The sequence below is a fragment of the Plecotus auritus genome (genome assembly GCF_963455305.1).
Source record: "Plecotus auritus genome assembly, chromosome: 8".
Lineage (NCBI taxonomy): Eukaryota > Metazoa > Chordata > Mammalia > Chiroptera > Vespertilionidae > Plecotus > Plecotus auritus.
Genome location: NC_137782.1, coordinates 149,769,126 through 149,793,830, shown reverse-complemented (window position 1 = coordinate 149,793,830; position 24,705 = coordinate 149,769,126). Strand labels below are relative to the sequence as shown.

Here is a 24,705-nt window from a genome sequence, read left to right as displayed (position 1 = left end):
AGAGGCCCGGTGCATGAAATTCGTGCACGGGGGTGTGTGTTCCTCAGCCCAGCCTGCACCTTCTCCAATCTGGGACCCCTCAAGGGATGTCCAACTGCCCGTTTAGGCCCGATCCAGGTAGGATTGGGCCTAAACGGGCAGTTGGACATCCCTCTCACAATCCAGGACTGCTGGCTTCCAACTGCTCGCCTTCCTGCCTTCCTGATTGCCCCTAACCACTTCTGCCTGCCAGCCTGATCACCCCCTAACCACTCCCCTGCCAGCCTGATTGATGCCTAACTGCTCCCCTGCCAGCCTGTTTGCCCCTAACTGCCCTTCCCTGCAGGCCTGGTCACCCCTAACTGCCCTCCCTTGCAGGCCTGGTTGCCCCTAACTGCCCTCCCCTGAAGGCCTGGGTCCCCCCCAACTGCCCTTCCCTGCAGGCCCGGTTGCCCCCAACTTCCCTCCTCTGCCAGCCTGGTCACCCCTAACTGCCCTCCCCTGCAGGCTTGATTGCCCCCAACTTCCCTCCCTTGCAGGCCTGGTCCCTCCCAACTGCCCTCCCCTGCTGGCCATCTTTTGGCGGCCATCTTGTGTCCACATGGGGGCAGTCATCTTTGATCACATGGGGCAGCCATCTTGTGTGTTGGAGTGATAGTCAATTTGCATATTATTCTTTTATTAGATAGGATTAGATAGAATAGAGGCCTGATGCACGGGTGGGGGCCAGCTGGTTTGCCCTGAAGGGTGTCCTGGATCAGGGTGGGGGTTCCCTTGCGGGGTGAGGCGGCCTGGGTGAGGGGCTTGTGGTGGTTTGCAGGCCGGCCACAACCCCTGGTGACCCAAGCGGAGGCCCTGGTATCTGGGATTTATTTATCTTCTATAATTGAAACTTTGTAGCTTTGAGTGGAGCCAAGCCTCCTGCTCACTCCGTGGCCACAGCCATTTTTGTTGGGATTTATTTATCTTCTATAATTGAAACTTTGTAGCCTTGAGCGGAGGCCAAGGCAGGCCAGGGCAGGCGGAAAGTTTGGCTTCCTCCATTGCCGGGGAAACCCAAGCCTCCTGCTCTCTCCGTGGCTGCAACCATCTTGATTGGGTTAATTTGCATACTCGCTCCTGATTGGCTGGTGGGTGTGGCTTGTGGGTATAGCAGAGGTACAGACAATTTGCATATTACTCTTTTATTAGATAGGATGTCCTTGGGAGTTAAACAAGAGGATCCTTATCACTGTTATTCAGAGACCTCGTTTGACCCTGGTCCTACTGGATGCGTCAGCCTGCAAATTTACAACCTGAGGCCCAGACCCTCACCTGTCTTGACAGGGCTTTTCTGGGCAGCCAAACAACACCCTGCTGCATTCCGAGGTGTTATTAATTATTGTTGATGTTGCTCATGGCAGCTCTGCTGTGAAATGCCAGGCCTGCTAATAGCTCAGCCTCGGGCTCTATGCTTGTCTTCTTGGAATCATACCTCAGGCCTAACCTTTATCTTCTTTTACGAAAGCAGGACACTGACACTCAACTGCCATAAACAATAATTTTCTGCAACTCATCCATCTTGTGATAACTGACACATATCATGAGCACCAGCCAATCCTTCTGGAATAATATTGACAGGCACACAAGGAAATGACAGTTATTTTTCCTTCCAGACTTAAATGGGAGTGTTAGAAATTGTTTCCCAGGCCAAGAGATTTACACGGTGCAGAACTTCCCTGGACTGAATGTTTCTTATTCATTTGAACTTCAAGAGAAATTTTCTCAAGGGTCCAGACAAGTGTGGCTCTAGTTCTTTAGATGGAAGAAATGTTTATTTTCATTCTGTCCGTACCTGGTGACCAGCAGCATTGCTCTTCAGCATGATGTCAGGTATCTTCCTGTTATGTTGGACCTCTCCTTTTGTGACTCGTGCTTCTCCACAACAAGTTGAATGGAGGAGCTCAGGATTTTCCCAATCAGAGACACCTGAGACATGCCCCAAATCGGCTTGCCTAAGGAACAGAAGCAGCAGATGCAGGGTATCTCTGCCCAGGTCCAATGTCATGGCCACACAGTCCTCATTTCCTTTCCTGGAAAGGCCATAAGCTCAACTTGACATAGAGGCTTGAGCGTTCGCTTAGGAGGAAGATACCTGAAGAATTACTCTATGATGAAAACTGGAGTCCTTGAGGCTCTGCTCCATAGGGGTTTGGTCTAGATTTTCTTGAATAATTCACTGCACTGTGGGAAATGAGCTAATCTGGTCATGGACCTGACAGATGGCAATGACTCTGGTCAGAAGTGTCAATGAAAACTCTCCAGAAGATTGCTGCTCCTCTCTACAACTTCGATGGCAGTGCCATATGGATGGGTCTGCCCACTAGTAACCTTCTCATACCCACAGTGTGTAAGCACAAAAAAAAAAAAGCATGTTTCCTGAGATCTGCATAGGGCATATCTTAGTGGGCATCTGACCTGTTTTGAGTCAGCAAAGGAGAATCCGTCAAACCAAGTATCATTGAGGAAATGTGGAGCTGTTCTTAGACTCTGACCTGGTAGAGTCCACACTGGGACATAAGAGTGAGGAAAGCTGGCTGAAAAAGCAAGAATCATCCAAGAAGCAGGATGGAGGCACACCCATCCTGCCCTGGTGGCTGGCTGCCAAAGTCGATTGGCTCCAGGGAAGTCACTGGCAAAGAAAAAAACACTTCTCCCTGCTCTGCATCAGAAACCTGTGCATGGGTCATGAGCTGCTGGAGCAAGGGCAGAATTGGAAGGACACCAGGAGGCTTTTGAAATCTGATGATATTCCTGGGGCTCAATGCATCCTTCCATCTGATCTTCTGCTTCCAGGGGGCTTCCTCCCCTGGCTTCCCTCAGGTGTGGTGATGAGCCTTTCATTTGACATTGAGCAGTTATTTCCACATGGCCTGTCCATGCCTCCATCTAAAAAAAAAAAAAATTGTTGGATTCTGGGTTTTCCCCTCCTCCCCAGCTATTTCACTGTGAGAAATGAGATTACCCTGCAATAAGTATTTTAGGGAGAAAGTACACAGACTTGTTGTTACCAAATATATCTAAATTTACTTTAATCCATAGCAATTTATGTTTGGAGAAAAGATACAGCAGTTTTTCTTTTCCAAAGGTTTTCCTTCTGATTGTTCATGTCACCCTTGTAACTCTCAGAACCATCTGGGGACTAGACAAATTACCTCCCTTTGACAGCTGAAAACAGCGCCACCCCATAGCGATTTGTTTGAAGGTGTCAGAACTGGTGACAAAATTGATGTCTGGCCTCCTGATTCCCATTCTGGGTTCTTTATACCAGTCTTCCTTATTTCATTTATTCAGTGTAGCAACTAAAATGAAAAAGTGCCTACTACATGCCATGGAAGAAACAGGTTTCTAGCCTTGTCTCCCACAGCCCACCCACACAAACCATCTGTCCAGTCACACAAAAATAGCTGGTGTTTTTAGCCTCTGCACCTTTGCTCCTGCCATGTGACTTGCTTGAACTGCCTTCCTCCAATTCTCTGCCTAATGAGACTTAATCATTCTTTAAGCCCAAGCTCAACTGTCCTCTCCTATATTTCTCTCCTGATTATTGCAGCAGGAAGTAATTTCTTGCTGGAGATTAAGTTAATTTTAAAAAAGCAACTTTGGTGGCACCATATACTGCTTTGGCTTATAATATTTTGCAGGTGAATTTTTATCTCCCCAAGTCAACTGTGAGCCTAAATAGGAGGCAGAAACTGTTTCGCACTTCTTAGTGTTCCCCACAGAGTCTTGCATATAATAGAAGCTCAATAGTTATGAAATGAGCAGACATATGAAAGTTAAGTGGCTTCTCTAAAGTTTCACAGAATGCCAGAATCTGACCTCCATGTACTCCACCAAGTCATGTTGAAAACAATGCAGTTTCCACTATAATTAGCATCTCTGCAGGTCAAAAATGGTTGAAAATAGGCTTTTTCATATAGTTCAATCTAATACAATGCATATTGAGCTTTTCAGAGAGAACAGAATAGTTTAAATGGTTGTGCTTGAAAACCTGAAATTCCTATGCTGCTGGCTAGCATGAAATGAATAGCCCTCTCCCCATGATGCCTCCTCCTTTAAACATGAATTAATTCTCACCACGAGTCAGTGTAATAACAAAGTATGGCTGGCGGTCATTAAGGTGCCTTTATGGACCAAATAAAGAGGAGAATCAGAGAGTAACCCAGTGTTATCTTCCTTCAATCATCCATGCACTATTTCCATCAGCATTGAGCAAACGCACTCTGCCCACACTGAGCTAGATGTTATGGATATAAAATCTCTGCCCTCGTGGAATGCCAATCTGGTGACTATCTATTCCTATTGCTATAGTAGTAGTAGCACTCTTCCTTTTGTTTTATCTGAAGAGTTAAAGTAAGGGTAGAACTCCAGGCATCATTCTGTACATGAAATGTATACTCAATCTGCATTCTGGGTCAATATGTATACTGAAATGTAATGAATAGAAATTATTATGCTTAGTAGGATCCTTTCAGGAAGTTTCTTGGGGGTGGGAGACTCCTAAGAGAGTTGCTTAAGTAACAACAGAAGATCACTCACCTGCCTTCAAAGAGGGGTAGAGTGTGTTTACTAAAGAGGTCTTCTGCTGAGCAGAGGGTACAAGTTTGGGTCAGAACTACATTGTTCAAGCCAATAGAGAAGAGACTGAGCCTATCCTCTTTCCCCTGTGGTTCTCAGGCTGTCTTTAAATAAATATTAAACACATATTTACAGAATATGGATTGAAGCAATACCAAAGCGGCCTATTAAGGCAGCTGTCTTGATGTAGCCTTGTTTATCTGTCATTTTATTTATCAAAGGTAATGAAGCATTTCTTGGGCAGTAGCAGAAGCCACAATGGAACTCAGGACTCTTAACCCAGTATTACATCATACACATTAACATCCCATTGCTATTAGCAATTCATTCAATTTGTTTATTTATTAATGACAATTATCTTCATTGCTCTAATGACTTCCTCATCCAAATTAAATATTCAGATATTAAGTCAACAACATCAATTTTCTAAAGGCCATACCTCTCTCCAGTACAAGAGGGAAACAACTCAAGCAAAGGCTAATAGGCGACTTTCTACTGTGCTAGTACTGGTACAATGTAGTTTTGTCATAGTAGAAAAGACTTAGTATGGTTCGTTCAGAAGACTACTCTGCTAGACAAACCAAGAAATGTTTTTGTAGAAGGATAAAAATAATCATAAGTACATCATCATTAAAAAATTACAGATATATCCTAAACAGCTCTAGCTCTCTTAGTTCTTTATCAATGCAGTTATCTAAATTCCTATAGCATTTATTTTGTTCACCTCTCTAGTACTTCTTGGTATGACAAATTTATAACTCAAGGAGTAAAGCAGAATTTCCTCTTTCATGTTCTAAAATTGCTTCTTTCAAAGTTCTGGTGAGTCATACCTGATTACATAGTATATAAACTTCATATTCATAAAATTCAATCATGTTTTTGTTCAGTCTTCTTTCCAAAGTGCTTTATTCACTGCAGCAAGCCACCAGTCCTCAAATCATTTATGAGACCTTTCTGGAACTGTTCTAGTTCTTCATGTTTGTATTGATATGTGTGTAGTTCCCAAAAGAGTAGGTGATAAGCACACAAGATGTAGACTACCATGATTCTATATGTATCCAGGTTGATGTTTACATAATTCTTTAATAATAAACAGGTCAGTATTTTACACAACCATTTGTCATAAATCCATGTTTTTATCCAGTCATTTTCTTGCTGTATGAATTTTCTCACTGCAAAAACAAAACAGTTCTACTGTAGCAAATACCTGTCTAGGACATTCTTTTAAAACTCCTTGCCTGCTGCTGCAAATCTTTCCTGATATTGGTTTTCTATACACACTTAAGCACTTATCTACATACTAAAAAAAACCCAAAACAACCCACACATGCAAATAAAACTAAAAAAAAATGTTTCTCCTATGCTTCTGCAAAATACCAAACAACAAACCATCTCCTAGTTCCTGTACACTTCATTTTCTCTTTAGCTCTTTCTACTCCCTCACTGAACTCCACGTTCTCTTCTGGGCTCTAGGGTTCTTTCTCATCTTTTTTTTTTTTTTTTAACAGGGTAAATATTAAAAACACAACAAAAAGAAAAGGCTTCTCATTCTCCAGCTAATGTGTAGGATAAGAAGTGAAGAGCAATGCAGTGAGGAGCAAATAGGTCTCTTAAGCCAAATAAATTTTAGCAATTAACAGCATCTTCTGTGCATGGAACTTAAAAATATAGTTTTTGATACTTCATACTTTATGAATGCCAATTGGGAAACTTGCATTTAGGTAATAATTAACTTTTTAAAACTAGACTCCAATGTTGTGGAGTCCAATTTTAAAGTAATTAATATTTTTGGATGGATGGAAATCATGTGATAGATTGATGAGGAATGGATGAAATGTATGGGCTTTAAACTGTTCGAAGGTAACAGTTTGGGGCTGATAGTCTGTGAGCTAGTATTCTGTAGAATTAATACAACTATGACAGCAACATACATTTAAATAAATGAATTAGCCCTAGAAACTGGGACTTCTTAAGGTTTCATTGGAATATCTTCAAAAAGAAAGCACTGTAACTCATTCATTCAGGAAAAGTTTTTTTGTTGTTTTTTTAAGGCAGATGAAATTGGTAGTATAGGTGCTCCAGGTTGTCTTCAGTCTTCCCCTGATTTATCCATTCTAAATACTTTTAGTCTAGAGAATCATCATTGGCCTCAAGACTCCCTAACAAAAACCTCTACTGAGTTTCATTCTGAGTTTCCCAGTGATAATGACAGTAGTTCTGCTTGAAGATGTAGATGGATCTTCACCTTCACATGATCAGGCCACTGAGTAGGTGGCATCATATTTTGGTGAATTGGGAGTGAACATAAAATTCACAGGGACAAATGTTGACCCAAGTACAAGGAAGGAGTCTAGTATTTTAAAATATATAATTAGTCAGTGACTAGGAACTCTTCTATCCATGAGTTTGGAAAGATAAGTCATATACAGAATGTTTTCTTTTTCAATCTTAAATATCTGTAATAGTTAACTAGACAATACCATGTGAGTTGCTAATTTTAGAGGTGTTGGACTCATTTTTACAGTAAAGATATAAGCTAAGTATGAGGTCCAAAAAAGCTAGTTGTTGTGGAAGTTTTTTGAGAACCTAACTAAAAATCCCTATCAGAAGCTGCCTGTTGTTAATGAGAAGCCCGTTGAAATAGAAGAATATAATAAAAACCAACTGTCTTTCCCAGCTGACTTAATTTTTGAAGAAAGCTGAAAAAACAGACATGTGACCTGTGGTCTGAGAGATATCCAAATAGATCCCTCCAACATATTTATATTCAAACTGGACCCTGCAGAGAATTTCAGTTTCTACTTCAAAGATGTTGTGGCGAATGGAAGGGTTCATATGCATCTTCCTCCTGAATGAGCCTCCAAAAGTCAGCATGCTCCCCAACCTCCAGCTGCATTATCTCAGAGCAGCCATAAACATTCTGTAAAGGTTCTGTAGAATTTAAGAGCCCACCAGCTCTTATGTACAAAGCTCTTTGACACCTATTCACAGACTTGGGTTCAGAATGAAAATGCATAGGATGCATAGCCTCTTCCTAAAACATTCACTATTTTCCTTTTTGCTATTTAGGAATAGGAGTCTACTAATTTAAAGCAAATGTCCAAAAGAAGCCCATCATCCTCCAGGTAGTTTGGCATTATTTAGCCAATTTTTACATTTTTTAAAAATATTTTTTTTATTGAATTCAGAGAGGAAGGGAGAGGGAGAGATAGAAACATCAATGATGAGAGAAAATCATTGATTAGCACATAGTTTTTAAAAGACAGTATTATAAGTGAAAAAATTAGGTTAGCATCAAATGTTTCAACAATAATACTTATGTCTGAAGAAAATGGAGTAACATATTCAAGATTCATAATTAAATGTGAGCTGAGAATTTTTATATTCAGAAAAACTGATTTTTGGGTACAAGGAACACAAAGTGTTACTAGCATGTAAAAACTCAGGGAATATTGTTCCTATGAATCCTTCCTATGTATCTACTAGAAAACAAGCTTCAGAGTAACTCATGCCACATCAGTAGGAAGATTTGTGAGGATTAAAATATATAGCTACTCGTAGAATCAAGATAAAGTGAGGAATAAAAGGGAGCTAGTATTGTATGCAATGGCTATATCCTCAGACAAATGTAGATATAGTAGAAATTATTTTTAAAAAATAGAAGCAATTGCAGAGTGCAAACGAAAAAAATGTAACTTTTAGCAATCATGGTGGTTATGGTACTATTATTGTTCTGAGCCTACTGTGTTCCTAAGCCTATGGTTCTAAATTTGAATTAGAAGTATAAAAATAAACTCAGCATGTATTTTATTTTTAATAGTATACTGTATAGATATTTCCTAGCTCTGTCCACTAAAAAGGCCTAGAAACCATGCTAACACAGAAGTGATAAACATATTTAGTGTCTATATTGTGGTTTTGAAATACCATTTCCTACTGAAAGAAACCAGGGCCTATTGGAGAAATGGCAGATTCCAGATCTGGGGCATGAGATGTACAACATGAGCCTAGAATATTTTGTCATATCAGATGGCAAGGAAGCTATCAAAAATTACCAGGATCATGTCAAAAGGACTCAAGTACGAATGGAAGAGGCTCTCTCTGGCCAAAGGGAGATACATTAAGAGGCAATAAAAGTAATGATAGCAATGACTCAAAACCCATAAAATATGAAGAATACATGAGCTTATGATGACTAAAATAAAAAGTCACCTTTGTGGGATGACGGGAAATATTAGTGAAAAAAGGGAAAAAATCAAGCACTTACTTTTCCTCTTTTATCTAAATTGTACCACTGATTAAACAAACAATAGATGGGAGGAAGTATCTATTTATAGAAATATTCCAGCTAATAAATGAAAAATATATAACTGAATTAGAATATTCTATAGCCCACAATAAATTAATGGCTCTATGCATTGAGCATCAATATATGCTATAGTCACAGAGACCTCCTGATGTACCACTCATTATCTTGCCAAAGGTGAGACTCAAAACCTGAGTCTCACCAAGCCTAAGAATCCAGTTACCAATTTGCAGGAAATACGAAGGACAGGGGAACTTGCTGAACTGCACCAAGGGTATACAACTGGCATCATCCAGACTGCTGGAAACTCTAGAGGTCAAATTGCTCTGGGTTCTTTAACAGATAAATTGTACAGAAAATAGAAGTTTGGAAAGGAAAACTAAGTTTAAAGAGGTTTAAAAGACATTTCAAAGTTTTTAAAAAATGGACACAACTGAACATAGTGTTCAGGGATGCCACTTGGTTGCTAAAACCTCAAAATTAGAAGGAGGTGATTTCTATAGAGGTCAGTATAGTGGCTACTTTCAGGGGAAGGGAGGCAGTTATGATCACCACAGAGCACATGGAGGGCCTCTGACATAGCTGACCAAGTTCTGTTTCTTGATCTGGGTGATGGTTAAAAGTGTGCTTACTGCCAAAACCGGTTTGGCTCAGTGAATAGAGCGTCAGCCTGAGGACTGAAAGGTCCCAGGTTCGATTCCGGTCAAGGGCATGTAACTTGGTTGCAAGGCACATCCCTAGTAGGAGGTGTGCAAGAGGCAGCTGATCGATGTTTCTTTCTCATCGATGTTTCTGACTATCTATCCCTCTTTTTTCCTCTCTGTAAAAAATCAATAATATATATATATTTTTAAAAAGTGTGCTTACTGTATAACAATCCATTAAGCTCTATATTTGTTTTGTTTGGGTGTCAGTATTTTTTTATTTGATAATAAAAAGTGGTATTAAAATTTTAAATGCACATATCCTTTGATTTAGCAATTTCACTGCTAGTCTATAAAATAAACTCACTGAAATATGCAAAGATGTAAGTATAGATATGTTCAATGAAGTACTATTTGTAATTGTTAAAAAGTTGGGGTGGTGATGGAAATGTCTGTTAGGTGGGGGCTCATTGAATAAATCATGGTACATCACACACTGGAATAGTATGCAGCCAAGAAAAAATGAGATAGGTCTATATCTCAGACATATCATTAAATTTAAAAAAAGCAAGATTTAAAATAATATTATGATGATCTCATATGTGTATACACATGCATACATATTGTATTTGCATTAAAAATATTTTGAACAAAATACCCCAAATGAGAAAACATGAAGGCCAGAAAGGATCAGTTCAGGAAAAGCATGACAAGATGGCTGGCAAAAGTTAACTATTGATGAGTTCAACCCCAAGAGAGCAAATTTACTACTGTGTGCAAGATTTGTTTAGGCTTCATTTGAATAAATAATGAGACACAAATTAAACTAAAGGTCATCTTACCACTGATGGTTCCTTAGAGTCTTCAGAGTATTGAATTCAACTTAAACTTGGAGCCCCTGTGCTGTTGGGTGGACAGGAAATTCAACATTGGTCAGTCTGAAGTATCTTGTGTACACTCACTGAGGGCTCTGGCAGGGACCAGGCATCTTAAGAAGCACAAGAACATCTGGAGGCCCTTCTCATCATTACTCCACAATGGAATGTCCCAATCTGCATTATCCTTTTGGGTTTACCCTCTGCTTTTTTCTAGAAAAGAGGTACTCTTTGGTAAAGTCATGGCTTCCCTGAGGCATATATAACAGGGGTACTGCCAAGAAGCAGAGAATAGATATTGATAGTGTGGGGAGATATGGTTCTCCTCAAGCCATAATTCACTTTGATGGGTTTATTCAGAACCAAAGCCTGGAAGTTCAGCTACAAGTCTCTCCTGAGGTAAAGGCACAGAACCAGTTAGAATGAGAGAGGAAAAGGGGAAAAGACAGAGAGACAACAGAAATCAATATTTCTTAAAAGCTTTCTCACCAAATTCCTTTCATTTTAGAGTTGAGGAAACTGAGACATGGGCATAATGACCAAAGGCATATTAGTACATAGTTACCGACAGAGTTGGCTCTTTCTACTATGTCACAGTGCCTCTTGGCTTTTCCTAATTCCCAACCTCTGTTCTATTCTAAATTCCCCTTGTTAATTGGCACATAAGTTTCTGCACCTAGAGTTTTAGACATATTTGGAAACTTCTTTTAAACATTTGATCCACTCAAGGCTGAATTATTTGTGACAGCAAGAATAGCTCCACCCTGGGGCATATCCAGCAGGATGAGGGATTCGGGGATAAATCACGTTATGTTCCATCCTTCCTGGCTCTTGATATTTTCACACAAGAGAAATCAGGTTCCTCGGGGTGCACAGGCCCATAAAGCCATTTTTAGGGTGTGTGTGGAAGAAAAGTCCTTCTGTGGAGGAAAAGGTAAAGTCTTACAGGCCCAGTTACTCTCCACAGACACCCTTAGGATGACCTTGGGGAACCTGATTCCTCCTGTGGCAATGATATATGTGCACTGGATGATTTGGAAGAGGCAGGTGAATGAGTTATATGTATGTAGCTAAGTCGTTGATCCTTCTTAGCAACAGCTGGCAAGACCATGTCCTTTTCCTACTGACTCTGAGAGTCACTGTTCACCTGCATCTAGGCAGGAAAGGGAAGAGGAAGTGGTATTGCATCCAATTTTGAGAGTAATCATTACTATATCAGTGTGCAAAGGGCATGTTCCAATGGGCAGTGTGGGAGTACTCAGGGTTGTCTAGCTATAGGCATGGTCTAACACTTTCTTGTATTCTTTCTTCTAATAATAAATTGCAAGAGAACAGAATGAACTGTTGTGTTTATAATTCAGGCAAACCACATACAGGTATTGGCTAACATGGTTTGACATGCTTTTTTTTTTCCTTAAGCCAACCTGACAGAAAAGCACTGAGAGTTGCATTGGCCCTTCCAACATTTTTCTGTCCAGTCCATTAATCAGCAGCAAAATAGCCAAGAGACGGTGTTATTGTGCTGTAGCCCAAAGAGGTCTGTGGTTGTGAATGGGTTGACTGGGAACAAAGTTATATCATTGCAGTTTTGATTGATTAGTGCTGAAGTCATTGCTAAGTAATGATTACCAGCCCCAGCTTCCACAAATCATTCATTGGATGAATAAGAACTAAGTTAAACAAACTTAGGTTTGTGAACACAGATTTTTCTTGTGGTGGAGGCAGGGGTGTGGAGATAGTGGGCAAGGGGAGAAAAAACTAGATCTGATCACAAGTGAACAGAAAACAACAGCAGTTTGGGTTCTCATGATGACTAGGGCACTTCCCTTCCTCATGCAGTTGCTTCTCATGTCTCTGCATTCCCGGTCTCTCTGCAGTCAGATTGCCTCTGAATGCTGCCACCACAGCCACTCCCCTCTATCACCCTTGCTCCCTTCTTACAGATTTCCATGACTAACCAGAGGGAGTTACTGCCTACTCAAATGATTTAAATCTCCCCTTTCTCGAGGCTTTCCTACCCCAATTCTCCAACCCCCCTCAATTCTTCCCAGTTTATTTCAAGCAAAGTACATTCTATATCATTCCACTTGTCTCTTTCTCTCTGTGTCTCTTTTTTATCACTCCCATGTTCAAGTATTTGCATGCATGGAAAGATAACACTCCTCTACTTAGGTTAGATGACCTTTCAAAATATTTAGTGTATTTCCACTAATCCTGAACACAGAGTAGGAAGGATATTAGAGTCACAAGAATGTTTTGGACAATATCAAATTTAAACCTTGTTTGTGGTTCATTGAGGCATATTTAAGCAATTAAAGGGGGAAGTGTTTTTAAGTTTTAAGGAAGCTCTGGTATCAGCAACCTCTAATGTTGCTTCTTGACAGCTTTCTATTTGGTAGAAGGTGCTTCCTAAAGATGCACTTTTGTGAAGTCAGAACCAGCATAGGCTGAGCCAAAGCATGATTAAAATTCTTGCTGGCTGCTCCTTTTGCCAGTAGAGTTCTGTGTTTCCACTTGTTGGAAATACATCTACCTGTCAATGTTTGAGAATGCCAGTACCTTTTTGAAATTACAAACACACAGTGTTCCTCTTCAAGAATGCCAGCATTCATAATTTTTAAGTCTCAAACTTTCAAGAAATGGAAGCAATTGAATTTCTCTGCATCTTAAAGTAGAAATGGTAATATTATATGGATTGGCAATAATGTTATTTATGCTTTCAAAAAGGAGGTCCTTCTAAATTTATGCCTGTGTATTAGTCACAAGCTAATTCATTCCTTAACTTCAAATGACTTTCTTTTTTTTTTTTTTTTTGGTCCCAGAAATTCTGAATGATTGTTACAGTGTAGAAATTTACAGAAGTTTGAGTTGAAATGAAATGTTTCAGAACTCAGGTAGACATAAATTATAACTTATTCATGCAAAGAAAACACTTAGTTGCAATATCTCTTACAGGAAAGTTTTTAAATATTCTAGATATGAAAAGATTTATGAGGTGTGATTTCATAAGAAAAAATATTATTTTGGTGAAAACTCTTTTTTTGTAGGTAAAATAAGAAATCACAAGAGTAATTAGATGAACCTCTGTGGAAGTCATTTGCTAACTCAATTGAGCAAGTGAAGTCCATTAATCTCTAAAAACCAAAATACATGTTTATTATTAATTTCTGGTACTGAGTTCTTTTTATTTCCTTACAGAGTTGTTTGTGGAATCTTTTATTTTGAAAACATGGCACTTTAACTTGGGTTATCAATAACTTGATCCTAGTAATATGGTAGAAAAGACATTAGGTTAGAAACCATAGGGCCTGGGTATCATTTTCATTCTGCTATTCACCAGGTTTGTGACTATAGTCATTTCTCTTCTATTCTTTGGGCTGCCAGTTTCTCCTCTGTTCAACAGGAATAAGAAATACCTGATCTAGCCCTAGCCGGTTTGGCTCAGTGGATAGAGCGTTGGCCTGCGGACTGAAGAGTCCCAGGTTCGATTCTGGTCAAGGACAGGTACCTCGGTTGCAGGCTCCTCCCCAGCCCAGGCCCTGGTTGGGACTCCTGCAGGAGGCAACCAATTGATATGGTTCTCTCACATCAATATTTCTCTGTCTTTCCCTCTCTCTTCCACTCTCTTTAAAAATCAATGGAAAAATAACCTTGGGTGAGGATTAAAAACAAAAAACAAAAAAACTGATCTCCTTGCTTCTTAATGTTGTCATGAGGATCAAATAAGGTCCTAATTGTTAAATCATTTTGAAACTATAAAGTATGAGATGGTGAGCATTCTACTCCTCTCAGATTACATTGCCTCAAATGCATTATTTAGGAAAAGTATGAACTTGAATGCCATTTGGAGTCCTTGTTGACACTGCAGATGTTGGTTAATTTTAGATTCTAAAAGAACAAAAGAACAGAAGCACAACCAAGCAAATTATCCTCTTTAGCCTTTTCTTCGAAATCTCCTATTGTATGAATACCAAACTAAAAATGGCAAGCTAAATATTATAGAAAATTACATCATTTGAAGCATTGAAATTCTGTATATACAAGCCCTTTTGCAGAACATGAGTTTATTTCCTCCAAAGCACATCACCAATGAATTTAATGCTATAAGATTAATTATGGTTATATTGTCAAGGATCAAGTAAAAGGATTTTAATCTCCAACTTTAACTTCAAATAACACAGCCAGTGGAAACAGAAAAGTCTCAGAAGAGTCACAAAAAGATATGCAATTCATTTTGGTGATCATAGCCTCTCTTGAACCAATGAAAAATTGATCTAAGCTCAGCTAGCCCTGGGCTCAATTCTGAAAATTCATATTTGCAAGTGCGCATTTCTTTGCAGAACAGGTGTGACAGACATGCACATACTCATGACAACTGCTTTTACAGCCTCATCAGTTTGGAAGACCTGTCCTGCTCACGTGTGCCATCTGTTAAGACATCTCTTTGCATCTTGTCAAATCTGACTTCCTGCTTACACATGCATAAACAAGAGGTGTTTTGTAAAATATGTAGACAGCATCTGTCATTCTATCCCTTGTTTGCATACCATCCACTAACAAAAAATATACTGAAGTAAGCTGAGCATTTTGTGTCTCAAAATTATTTATATATACACACATACACATATATATAAATTATAAGTAATATATTTAATAAATAAATATATGTAGTTTCATATATATGAAGCAATAAAACAAAGGATACTTCATATCAGAACATAGCCATTAGATTACCTGAAGCCGTTTAAAAATGGTCCTGTTGACATTCTGAGTCTAGATTTTTAATAACATTTTCCGGAAAAGAATCCTGTCTCAAAATTACTCACTAAGTCTTAGTGCCTTGAGATATTGACAGAATATCACTCTAATTAAAAATAATCCTCAAACAGAAATGTTTCACCTTTATAAGATCCTTGTTTCTCTAACAGGCAAAAATTTCAAAAGATGTTTCAACCTATATTTTAGAAATTTGATAGATACTATATGATATGATATCTCAAAATATGCTCTCCTCGGGATTAGAAATATTCAAAGTAAATCCAAGAGTAGATTTTAGGACACTGCAGTCTAGGCTGATTATTTTAGTATTAAGTATATTATTAATCACCTTCCTATCTTGCCCATATGCTACCTCTGTTAGCACAAAGGCTGAATAAGGCAGGTGCAACTTGATTCCATGTTACATAGTTCTCTCAAATTGAAACAAACTTTAACCCCCCAAAATAGTTTCCCATGTGAAGGACTGGATTACTGCAGATGATTACAAGCCTGAACCAGAAATGGATTCAAACAACTTTCATTCACTGCTGAAACTGAACTGGATCTGACCCCCAAAATAAATTGGCTTAGTTCCCTGTAAGAGGAACATGAATCAGGTTGCCATCTGTTCCTTTCCTTCTTTAACATCAGTGGGCTGGGTTAAACATATAACCGGAGGAGTCCTTTGGGGAAGGGAACAGAACTCTGCGTTGGTGTGTAGATAGGTGTGCTGCAATGGTAGAGTCACCCCAAGTGCAAGAAGAGAGGAGTCTGGAAATTATCTGGGGAAATCTTGCAATTTGTCTAGCCATGAGAACAAGATGAGATTAATTTGCCTAAGTTTGTTTGAAGATATTACATAAACTAAAGCTCCTTTGCTTGCCAGAGATGAAAAACGTAATCTAAACTAGCTTAATCAAAAGGTAATTTAGAGTTTCTTTTTTTTTAATTTAATAAATCTTTATTGTTCAGATTATTACAATTGTTTCTCCTTTTTCCCCCCCATAGCTCCCCTCCACCCGGTTCCCACCCCACCCTCTGCCCTTACCTCCCCACCACTGTCCTCATCCATAGTTGTACGATTTTTGTCTAGTCTCTTCCTGCACTCCCCCCATACCGCTTTCCCCTGAGAATTATCAGTCCACTCCCTTTCTATGCCCCTAATTCTATTATATTCACCAGTTTATTCTGTTCCTCAGATTTTTAATTCACTTGATTTTAAGGTTCACTTGTTGATAGATATGTATTTGTTGTTCATAATTTTGATCTTTACTTTTTCATTCTCCCTCTTCTTAAAGAATACCTTTCAGCATTTCATATAATACTGGTTTGGTGGTGATGAACTCCTTTAGCTTTTTCTTATCTGTGAAGCTCTTTATCTGACCTTCCATTCTGAATGACAGCTTTGCTGGGTAGAGTAATCTTGGTTGTAGGTTCTTGCTATTCATCACTTTGAATATTTCTTGCCACTCCTGCCTGACCTACATAGTTTCTGTTGAGAAATCAGCTGACAGTCGTATGGGTGCTCCCTTGTAGGTAATTAACTGTTTTTCTCTTGCTGCTTTTAATATTCTCTGTCTTTTGCTCTTGGCATTTTAATTATGACGTGTCTTTGTGTGGTCCTCTTTGGATTCTGTTTGTTTGGGGTTCTGTGTGCTTCCTGGACTTGTAAGTCTATTTCTTTCACCAGGTGGGGGAAGTTTTCAGTCATTATTTCTTCAAATAGGTTTTCAGTATCTTGCTCTCTCTCTTCTTCTGGCACCCCCATAATTCTGATGTTGGTACACTTGAAGTTGTCCCAGAGGCTTCTTACACTATCTTCAACTTTTTGGATTCTTTTTTCTTTTTGCTTTTCCGGTTGAGTGTTTTTTGCTTCTTTGTATTTCAACACTTTGACTTGATTCTTGCGTTTCTGTAGTCTGCTGTTGGGTCTCTGTATAATATTTTTTATTTCAGTCAGTGTATGTTTAATTTCTAGTTGGTCCTTTTTCATATCTTCGAGGGTCTTGCTAAATTTATCGGCCTTTTCTAGGATATTCTTGAAAAGCCTTATAACCATGGTTTTGAATTCTATATCCAGTCGTTTGTTTTCCTCCATTTCTTTCGTTTGTGATCTGTTTCTTTGTCTCCACATTTTCGTTGCTTCCCTGAGTTGGTAGGGTAGCTTTGTGTGCTAGGTTTCCTATATGGCCCAGTGCGTTGGCCTCCCCAGTTAACCTGAGGTGGACACACTTGGTGCACCCCTTTGTGGACTGTGTGTACAGCCTTGTTGTAGTTAAGTTTTGATTGTTGTTGGTATCACTGGGAGGAATTGACCTCCAGGCCAGTTGGCTGTGAGGATCAGTTGTGTCTACGCTGGGAGAAGTTCAGTGCTGGAGACGAATTTAGAGTTTCTGATTCAGGCAAAGCTTGATCCAGGGCTCAAACAGTGTGACCCAGGACTTGATTTCTCTCTCTCCATTTCTCTATTCAGCATCTTTAATATTGGCTCCATTCTTGGGCAAGCTCTCTCCTTGTGTAGCCAACATGGATGCAAGTCACTCCAGGGACTCTTGTCTCTAGTTCAAATCTAGAGCAACCCTTCAATGATTTTTATTACAATTAGAATACAGTTCAAACTCTCTACCCTGAACTTCCAAGCCCTACATGATCTGATCTGACCCCTGTATGCTTCTTTGACTACACCATCTACCTCTGCCCTTCACTCCCTCCATACCACATAGGCCTTCTTTCAGTTCCTCACATCTACTTTGTCTGCTCTTATCTCAGGGCCTCTGCCTGTGCTCTTCCCCCTGCCCTTCTTTCTGTATAGTTGTCTCATCATTGATGCCCATACACCACTTCCTCAGGGAAGCCACTCTGATCACTCCAGTTACATCAGCCCTGCACTGAACATTGTTCTATTTGCAGCACCTTTAACTATATAGATTAACATCTTAATTTGCTGGTTTGTGCTTATTGTCCACACTATAATGTAAGTCCTATGAAGTTTCTTGTATGACCAGTGCCTAGAACAATGCTGGAAATATAATGGCTCCAAAAAGTTTTGTTGAATAAATAAAGGAGTTTAAAATTATTGTGGGTAGAATATTTATTTCCTTAGAGAACGTTTACTGTAACTATATATATCCTATATAATAAAAGGCTAATATACAAATTAACTAAATGGCGAACCACCAGTTGCTAAGACGTGCACTGACCACCAGGAGGCAGACACTCAATGCAGGAGCTGCACCCTGGTGGGCAGTGCACTCCCACAGGGGGAGTGCCACTCAGCCAGAAGCTGTGCTCACAGCTGGCAAGAACAAACAGCTGGGCTCCCTGCAGGCCTAAGCCATCAGTCAGACATCTTCCTATGGCTCCTGAACTGCAAGAGGGCTGCGGGGAGCGGGCCTAAGCCGTCAGTCAGACATCCCCAAGGGCTCCCAGATTGCGAGAGGGCGCAGGCCAGGCTGAGGGACCCCCCCAAGTGCATGAATTTCATGCACTGGGCCTCTAGAGTGTGTGTGTGTATGTGTGTGTGTGTGTGTGTGTGTGTGTGTGTGTGTGTGTGTATATATATATATATATATATATATATATATATATATATATATATGGCTAATATGCAAAGTGTCCCCTTGGGAGACCGAGAGTTTGATTGCTCGCTATGACATGCACTGACCACCAGGGGGTGGTGCAGAATGAAGGAAGGCTCTGGCCAGCAACCTGAAGGAAGGCCCCAGGCTGGCCCTCATCCCCAGCAAGGCCTAGGGACCCTACCCATGCATGAATTTCATGCACCAGACCTCTAGTTTTAATTATAGAAAGGCAATAAATAATTATAAAAATAATGAGGATGTCATGATTGGCTTTTGAAGAAACATTATAGATAGTAGGCTAAAAGAGTTAATAGTGAGAATATAATTCTACAAGAAATGGTAACTTATGCCATAAACCAATGTAGGCGACAGGCAGGCCTAGGAACTATGTTAGGCAGAGGGATATAATGATGACCTGACATTGGTTTTGCACTCGAGGAGCTAAAAATCTATCAAAAATATAATTTTATAATTATAATATCTAATATTTACATAATGCAAATCATATTCACACTTATAATTACCTCATTTGATCACCACGAGAGTCCTAGGTGAGTATTACTATGATTGTTATGATTACAAGTTTTATAGGTTAACTAACTGAGGCCCAGAGAGGTTATGTGACTTGCCTTGGATGGCACAGCAAGTAATGAATAAGATTTTTAAGTTAGACCCAGATATTTTGACTATCTCTCCTGTTCTGTTTTACCACTATGTCTATTCAGTGTGATAAATGTATGTTCAACATGCTATGGGAGGCAAGTATAACAAAGAGACTTTTTGTCTGGGGAGGTCAGGGAAGGATTCATTGAAGAAAAGTCATATAAATGGAGCTATGAAAGGTGAGCAGGAGTTTCTAGGTAGAGAAGGAGGCATATTTCAGACAGAGATATGATAAAAAGGAAAGATGAAAATGTATAGCATGTTGCATGTTGTGGGGAGCATTGGAGTCCAGAAGGAGAGGCTGGGGCCCTATTATTTGAAAGATTTTCAGGACCATTTTGTACACAGTTGAGTAGTCCCTGAATGGAGAGGATTGAAACAGCCAAATCTGGGTTTTCAAAAGAAAATTAGAATGGCAGATTGGTGGGTGAATTGGAGCATGAAGAAACAAGTTAGACATTTTTCTTTCTTTTTTTATGTGTGTGATCATGTGTGTGTCTGAAGGAGGAAAGTGTAAACGAAAAGAACAGATTACAAAATGTGTGAATTAGAATCACTTTGGGGAGGTGGAAGAAAGCGAGGAGTAAAGATGATTTTTAAACATTTTTAGCTTATATGAGTTGGTAGATGATGATTTTCTCAACCAACTTAAAGAATACAAATGATTTGAGGAGATGAGGGTTTTCTTGTAACTAAGATTTATCTTTTACTCATTTTTCATCTGAGGTGCCTGTTTGTAATGTCTAGTTAGATATGTTAAACAGATAGTTAAAATTTTGGGCCTAGACTTTGAAAGCGACTTTGAAGCTAGACATCCAGCTTTTGGAGTCATCAAATTACAAGTTGCATAAAAATTTCTATAGCAAAAGAGGCATAGGAAACTTTTTGGCTTCATGGAAATGTGCTATTTCATGGTTATGATAGTGGTTACACTGTTTACATGACTTAAAACAGATCAAATTTTACACATAAATGGGTGTATGTTATCTTAAATCCCTTATAAAACTAAAAATAGAAGTGAACTGCTTTATATAAATAGTAAGTGATAAATAATTTTTTTATTTTTAATCAGTTGTTTTTTAGAAAAAAAAGAAGAGAATGGGAAATTGTTCTACACACAACAGTTAAAAACATCAGCACGGAAAGCTGCCATGGTTTCTGGTGTTCCAGAAGCCAGTGCTAGATATGCCAGTTTATGGGCCATATGGGAGTTCTGCATTCAAAATCGTATTCCCTCCCCAAACCACCCTCCTCCATCCTCTGCACACCTTGTACCACCTGGGTTGACTTCTGTATTTGGAAGAGCTGAGACAAGAAAGGTGCTTGAAGAATATAATATGACTCATTGCTGAACAAGAAATCTTTCCTTATTGATTGATTTTAGGCTAAAGGCCAATTTGGCCTCCTTTCATGGCACCATTCCCTCAGCATCACTTCCGAATTGTCCTTTCAGTGCTCAGCTTAAAACCTACTTTGCTCAAAAAAACATTTTTAATTTGATAGGAGGAGGTGAAGTCTGATACCTATATTCACCCATCAGTGTGGACACATCTACCATGAGTATACAGTTACCAAATTTGTATCTTTATGTTCACATCTCAATTCTGTCACTTACTAAGTCTTTGAGACCTTGAAGAAAATGAGACTAATAAAATCTACCTTGCAGGATGGTGTGGATGAAGTCAGATAGCATAAGTGAAATGCTGAGTATGGCACTGAGTAGGCACTTAATGAAAGGAAGATGTCTTGTCAAGCCTGACTCTACTTTCTGAATTATTTAATCTGTATCATAGTTGTTTTTTTTTTTTTTTTTTTCAATGTAAAAGCACTCTTACCTGCGCTCTGCACTCTCACTCTAACTAATACATCCTCAGGAGACATTAGGATATGATGGTTAAGAAGCTGACAGGTCAAGGATAAAGTTGAAAAGGATTTATATAATACATACATAGATGAGAAGAGATCATTCTGGGGAGATGGGGGTGGGTGAGGAACTAGATCCAGAGATGATGGCAAAGGTCTTTCCATTTCCTCTTCCCCTTTATTTAAAAATTTATCTTGCTAAAAAGAGGAGACAGAAGGACCCATCTTGATGAGTGGAGCTGCAAGCCTGTGTGCCAATACACCTGGTATCAATTCATGCCAGCTGGGAGAGGAGCTTGGCTTCTCAGTGTTTTACTACCATGGTTTCCTGGGCTGGGCAGCTGGGTGTCTAATAATGATAAAAACTATAATAATACTTCATAATTATGTACTGCCCTTTGCCAGAACTTGGATTTAATTACAATGACTATGCCGGAACTGGCAACAACTCTCTCCCTGTCAGGGTGCAATACCCAGGGGCCTGGAAATACAAAGTGAAGTGGTAACCTTCTCCTGCAGAGTCTACCCTGGCAATTCACCCAGAGTGCTTTGAGTTGGAAGCTCATCATCGGAAACAAAGAGTACTTTTAAACTGCCCACATGTACTTGGCACTGTCAAATAAATAGAGTTTATGAAGCAACTACTGCTACACATGGGGCACAGCTTCATGGAATCCCAGGCCTGGAAGGGATGAACACAGATTGTCTAATTTATTATTACCCTGTCCCCTACCATGAGGCATCACTACCACTAGATTCTAATAGGTGAGTTCACTGACCTTCCATTCTGATTTGGGCCGGGGATGCTTTTGTGGCAGTGTGATTCAGGTCTCAGGCGATTCACCAATTCATTTAACACTCATTTTCTGAGCACCCATTCTGGGCCAAGGTGCTGAGGAGACACAAAGATGTAAAAAGTAAGGCATAATCCCTGCCCTCAAAGTAGCTTATCTTCTAGTTGGGGGATTTGTATTCACACAACTGTTAACATAAAGATAGAGAAAAGTTCTGGGCCTTACTCTCTTTAAGAGTAAGAAGAAAGGATGAGTGTTGCGGGGGGAAGGGGTGGGGACAAAGACTGAGGTGAAGAGCTGGGCAACGACTTCAGGAGGGTCTTGCAGGTGTCCCCGTCTTTTTTGTTGTTGTGGGGTGGGTTTTTGTTTGTTTGCTTTTGTCTTCATAGCAACTATCATCTCCTGAATTATCTTGTTTATTTGCTACTTTACTGATATGCTCTCGTATGTCTCACCCCATTCATGAACCTTATCAGTTTTGTTCATCGCTACAGCCTAAGCATCTCAAATAATCCCTGGCACATAGTAAAGTGCTTAGTAAATATTGGCCTAATGAATAAATGGCCCAGGTGAGGCAGTGGCTGTAGAAATGGAGAGGAAAGGGCATTTGGTAAATCGAATCAACAGGGCAAAATTAGAAGGGATAGAGAGGTGTTACACAGTGCAGGGGTAGCAAGGAGGATTACTCCCAGGTTCCTGGTGTAGCTAAGTGAATGGATGGTGATGTTACCAAAGAAGATAAGGAACAGATTGTGTGGACTTCTGAAAGTATCTGAGTTCCAATGATGAAGCTCAAGTGGAAATATCCAGAAACACATATAAGGTATACCCAGCCATCAAAATGATTACATCACCTACTATGCAATAGAATGATTATGTACTACTGAGGAGAGGGCTAGGGATCAGATTATGGACTCAAAGAGCCAACAGAGAACAGATTTGGATTAAATGAAGACAAATACAATTCATTTTCCCTGAGGTTGTAGTTTCAGGGAAATTATAGTTTCAGGGAAACTGGGTCAGGTGTGCATTTGGGTGGTGAAAGTTTCAAGAAGGATGTAGTCTATAGAATATATTGCAGTGAAGATCAAATAAGAACCAAAAAGTAACCCTTAATCTTGGTTACATGGATGTCACTGGCAGCTTTAAGAAGAGCACTTTCAGGGTACTCATCGGGAGTATAATTTGACTGTACTTGAAGCGTGAACTGAAAGCTCGATAGGGTCTCATAGGCAAGTGTTTTTTTCCCCTTGAGTGGGGGGGGACGGTTAGGTAGTTGTTTTATGTTTGGAGGCGTTGGAATCCAATCATGGGCTTACCCAACACCTTAGTTCGGGAATGATGACAGGTTTCTAGAAGGCCAGCGGGAAAGGGTCCTAGCAGCGTCACAAGGCCTCAACTATGAAGCTTCTACCCTTTCAGCCATTTCTAGAGCGGGTGCCCTTCCATATGAAGTGAAGGCAAAAAGTGGGAGACAAACACCCCTCCATCGGATTCGCGAGTCATGTTTGTGACAGCTGGGAGTAGGGATGGCAATACTTGAATTAAGTGCCCAGTTTCCCGCAGATCTTGTAATGTAGTAATGACGAGGCTCTACGCTGGAAGAAACTCGGAGGCTCATTCACATTTTCCGACCCGTCGCTCACACTATCCATTCATCATTTTTCCTTTCCTTTTCCTGAACGGGGTTGAAACCTGGGCAAAGCTCTCTTCCTTCTCCCACCTCAGGTTGACCTTCCGCCCCCAAGCCCACCCGGGGCCCTACTCCGACCACGTGACCACCCTCAGTCCCCATAAGTCGCTGCCGTCGACCCCTCCCCTCGAGCGGAAGCCCGCTTAACCCCGCCCCTCAAGCTCACGTGACCAACTCTCTCCCTCTGACTGGCTCCTCCCTCCCCCTCGGGCCCGACCCGACCCGACCGCCGTAGCAACTGCCCGACTCCAAAATGGCAGCCGCGCACTGCGCGCACCCGAGTGGCCGGACCTCCCGGACTCCCGGTCCGCCCCCCTCTCGCTCCCAGTCTCCCTCCTTCGGCCTTCACCTACATGCCTCCGGATTGGCCACTAGGAATCCCGCCCCTCCAGAGCCCCGCCTGCTATTGGTCACGGTAGGCTGCCCTTCCGAGAGGCGTGCCCCCGCCGCCCCCCACCCCGGGAGGTATTTTCCATTCCGAGGGGGGTTGGGGGGAGGGGGGAGGGGAAAAGGGTGTCAAGGGGGAGGCGGCCGGGAAAGGGGGTGGGGGCCTGGCGGGGGCATCCGGCGGAGCTGGTGTCCCCGAGTTCGGTCCGGAGGGAGGGAGACTGCGCTCGTTCAGGCAGTCGGAGGGGACGGGACCGCGGGCGGGCGGACTCGCCCTCTCAGTGACTGCGCTGTCCGGGCCCATCCTGCCTGGCCGCAGGTGCCCCTGGATGAGGCCGCCCCGCGCGCCCCGACCGGTGAGTCTCCCCGCGGCCCGCGCCCAGCACGGCCGGCACCCGTTCCCCGGCCCCTGTACCGTCCTTAGCGGCTGCCTCTACGGTTCCTGGTGCCCGCGCCCGGCGCAGTCCGCCTCCGGCCGGTGCTTCCACACCCCGGGCGGAGGCAGCGTAGTGCCTCTGGCCAGGAAGGAGACAGCGGGCGTG

At 41.0% G+C, this 24,705-nt stretch overlaps 1 protein-coding gene and 1 long non-coding RNA gene across 3 annotated transcripts in view; one reads left to right on the top strand and one right to left on the bottom strand.

Annotated features, from left to right (window-relative positions):
- Window positions 1–1,151: 1,151 nt before the first annotated feature.
- Window positions 1,152–24,705, bottom strand: LOC308255453. Its single transcript, XR_013961345.1, has 3 exons — window positions 24,579–24,705; window positions 22,069–22,181; window positions 1,152–2,907 (listed from the first exon to the last, which is right to left on the bottom strand). It is a non-coding gene; the product is annotated as an uncharacterized lncRNA (long non-coding RNA).
- The window catches only part of SOCS5 (suppressor of cytokine signaling 5), a 52,240-nt gene continuing 51,790 nt past the window's right edge, over window positions 24,256–24,705 (top strand). Inside the window, exon 1 of one of the 2 annotated variants that reach the window (XM_080682871.1) lies at window positions 24,256–24,519. The gene's annotated coding sequence lies outside the window, so the exon portion shown is untranslated. The remainder of the gene's footprint in view (window positions 24,520–24,705) is intronic. The other variant, XM_080682870.1, reaches the window with a different exon arrangement.